Genomic DNA, 3,785 nt, shown 5'->3' on the forward strand with positions numbered 1-3,785 from the left:
AGAGGCAGTCGGCATGAAACCTTCTTTTATTAAGTGTTGTTTTCATCGAGCGTCTTTCATTAAAGGTTGTGTTCTGAAGCAGTCTTTTCTTCAACAGCGCTGTTCTCCGGGGAGAAGGTCTGCCGGCATCTCTAGAAATCTCCCCCCGCCCCTGACCGCCTCCCCCCCCGCCCCCGTTGCCGGTTTTGCGCGGCGCCCCCCCTCCCGACGTTGCCTCTTGCCGCTACCCCCGCCCCCCCCCCCGCTGCCCGGTTTGCGCGGAGCCCCCCCTCCCGACGTTGCCTCTTGCCGCTAACCCCCGCCCCCCCCCCCGCTGCCGGTTTGCGCGGAGCTCCCCCTTCCCGCCGTTGCCTCTTGCCGCTACCCCCGCCCCCCCCCCGCTGCCGGTTTGCGCGGAGGCCCCCCCTTCCCGCCGTTGCCTCTTGCCGCTACCCCCCGCCCCCCCCCCGCTGCCGGTGTTGCGCGGAGCCCCCCCTTCCCGCCGTTGCCTCTTGCCGCTACCCCCCCGCCCCCCCCCCCCGCTGCCGGTTTGCGCGGAGCCCCCCCTTCCCGCCGTTGCCTCTTGCCGCTACCCCCGCCCCCCCCCCGCTGCCGGTTTGCGCGGAGGCCCCCCTTCCCGCCGTTGCCTCTTGCCGTTACCCCCGCCCCCCCCCCCCCCGCTGCCGGTTTGCGCGGAGCGCCCCCGGCCTGCCGTTGCCTCTCGCCGCGGCCACCACCGCCCCCCTCCACACCCCCGGGCCCCCGTTACCGGTTTGCGCGGAGCCCCCCCCTCCCGACGTTGCCTCTTGCCGCTGCTGCCACCCCCAGCTCCCCACACCCCCCCGGCCTTTTCCCCACCCGTTAGCGGTTTGCGCGGAGCCCCCCCCTTCCCGCCGTTGCCCCCTCTTGCCGCTACCCCCGCCCCCCCCCCCGCTGCCGGTTTGCGCGGAGCCCCCCCGCCTGCCGTTTGCCTCTTGCCGCGGCCGGCCACCGCCCCCCCCCCCACACCCCCCGGCCCCCGTTACCGGTTTGCGCGGAGCCCCCCCCTCCCGACGTTGCCTCTTGCCGCTGCTGCCACCCCCAGCTCCCCACACCCCCCGGCTCCCGTTAGCGGTTTGCGCGGAGCCCCCCCTTCCCCCCTTCGCGGGCTGCCGCTTCCCTCCCGGGCTGCCCGGCTGCTCTCTAACCCCTGCGGACCCGAGGCGGCGCTGTTAGGGCGGCCGTGCCGGTGCCCCTTGCCGCAGCTAGCCTCTCGCCGCTGCCCCTCCCGTCCGTCGTCCCCCGTCCCAAAAACTTGCTGCTCTCCACGCTGGAGCCTGCACGGGGAGGTTGCGCTCCCGCTCCTCCGGCCCTAAAGCCGCCCTCGCCCGCCCCCCGGCTTGCCGCTTGGCTCGGCTGCCCGCCCGCCCCGCTAATCCCCCCAACGCCCCCCACCCCAAAAACACCCCAGCCCTACCGCATGCCGCTCCCCCCTCTCCCCGCTCTCGCTGACCGCTGCCACCCCCCCCCCACCCCTCCCCCCCGAAACAAACCCCCCAGCCCTACCGCATGCCGCTCCCCCTCTCTCCCTAGCCTGCCCCCCCCCGCCGTCGCTTGCTGCCCGCCGCCCGCCGCCGCCGCCGCCGCCGCCGGGACCCCGCCTCGGTCTGGTGGCGCGCGCTTCGGAGATCCCCGGCTACCCGTCCGCTCCGTCCATCCCTCCCGCCCCGCCCCGGGGGAGGGCCCGGGGCAGCGCGGGCAGGCGGGGAGCAAAAAAAGGCGCGGGCGCCAAAAAACGTCGGGGTCCCCGGGGTGGCGGAGGGGGGCGGCGGCGGGGGGCCGGCGGCGGGTACACGGCGCCGGGTCCAGGGCGCCGGGTCCAGCCCGTCCCGGGGCGGGGACAGGTGGTGTCGTCCGTCCCCCGCCCCCGTAACCTGCTCTGAAGCATCCGCTTCCCGCCGCGGTTCGCCCTCCACCCCCCCCGCCGCACACGCAGCTGCCGCTTCCCGCCGCCTTCTGCCCCCCGCCCCGGGATCAACCACCCGCCGGGTCCAGCCGGGTCCCGGTCCCGGGAACCTGCTCCCGGGGCCAGCCGGAGCCACGCCCCCTCCTCTGACGCTTCCAGCTGCCGCCTCCCCTCCCACCCCCCCAAACTCACACTGGCCCTCGCCGGCCCGCCCACCCGCCTACCTGCTTGCCCGCCGCCGCTGGGTGGCGTGCCGGACACTCTCGCACACAGGTACACAGACAGGGACACAGGGACACAGGCACTCAGGCACACAGGGACACAGGGACACAGGGACACAAGGACACAGGGACACAGGCACTCAGGCACTCAGCGCACTCAGGGACACAGGGACACAGGGACACAGGCACTCAGGCACTCAGGGACACAGGGACACAGGGACACAGGGACACAGGGACACAGGGACACAGGCACTCAGGCACACAGGGACACAGGTGGCGGGCCGGAGGCCTCTCTCCACTGTGTGGCAGGGGTCCAAGAGCCACCCCCAGCCCAACCCAGAGGGTCTTTTGCACCTCTCTAGAGGCCACCCAGAGACCCCAGGCCGCAGCAGAAGCCTCCCCCGCATGCTCTGCAGGCTTCCGACCCACCCCAGGCCGCACCAGAAGCCTCCCCCGCAAGCTCTGCAGGCTTCCGACCCACCCCAGGCCGCAGCAGAAGCCTCTCCCGCACGCTCTGCAGGCTTCTCAGCCACCCCAGGCCGCAGCAGAAGCCTCTCCCGCACGCTCTGCAGGCTTCTCAGCCACCCCAGGCCGCACCAGAAGCCTCCCCCGCACGCTCTGCAGGCTTCTCAGCCACCCCAGGCCGCACCAGAAGCCTCTCCCGCACGCTCTTCAGGCTTCTCAGCCACCCCAGGCCGCACCAGAAGCCTCCCCCGCACGCTCTGCAGGCTTCTCAGCCCACCCCAGGCCGCACCAGAAGCCTCCCCCGCACGCTCTGCAGGCTTCTCAGCCACCCCAGGCCGCACCAGAAGCCTCCCCCGCACGCTCTGCAGGCTTCCCACCCCACCCCAGGCCGCAGCAGAAGCCTCTCCCGCACGCCCTGCAGGCTTCTCAGCCACCCCAGGCCGCAGCAGAAGCCTCTCCCCGCACGCTCTGCAGGCTTCTCAGCCACCCCCAGGCCGCAGCAGAAGCCTCTCCCGCACGCTCTGCAGGCTTCTCAGCCACCCCAGGCCGCAGCAGAAGCCTCTCCCGCACGCTCTGCAGGCTTCTCAGCCACCCCCAGGCCGCACCAGAAGCCTCTCCCGCACGCTCTGCAGGCTTCTCAGCCACCCCAGGCCGCACCAGAAGCCTCTCCCGCACGCTCTGCAGGCTTCTCAGCCACCCCAGGCCGCAGCAGAAGCCTCTCCCGCACGCTCTGCAGGCTTCTCAGCCACCCCAGGCCCCAACAGAAGCCTCTCCCGCACGCTCTGCAGGCTTCCGACCCACCCCAGGGCCGCAGCAGAAGCCTCTCCCGCACGCTCTGCAGGCTTCCGTCCCACCCCAGGCCGCAGCAGAAGCTCCCCCGCACGCTCTGCAGGCTTCTCAGCCACCCCAGGCCGCACCAGAAGCCTCCCCCGCACGCTCTGCAGGCTTCTCAGCCACCCCAGGCCGCAGCAGAAGCCTCCCCCGCACGCTCTGCAGGCTTCTCAGCCCACCCCAGGCCGCAGCAGAAGCCTCCCCCGCACGCTCTGCAGGCTTCTCAGCCACCCCAGGCCGCAGCAGAAGCCTCTCCCGCACGCTCTGCAGGCTTCTCAGCCACCCCAGGCCCCAACAGAAGCCTCTCCCGCACGCTCTGCAGGCTTCCGACCCACCCCAAGGCC

The sequence above is a fragment of the Melanerpes formicivorus genome, unplaced genomic scaffold (assembly GCF_026170545.1).
Source record: "Melanerpes formicivorus ecotype bairdi unplaced genomic scaffold, bMelFor1.0.p_v2 SCAF_1513, whole genome shotgun sequence".
Taxonomy (NCBI): domain Eukaryota; kingdom Metazoa; phylum Chordata; class Aves; order Piciformes; family Picidae; genus Melanerpes; species Melanerpes formicivorus.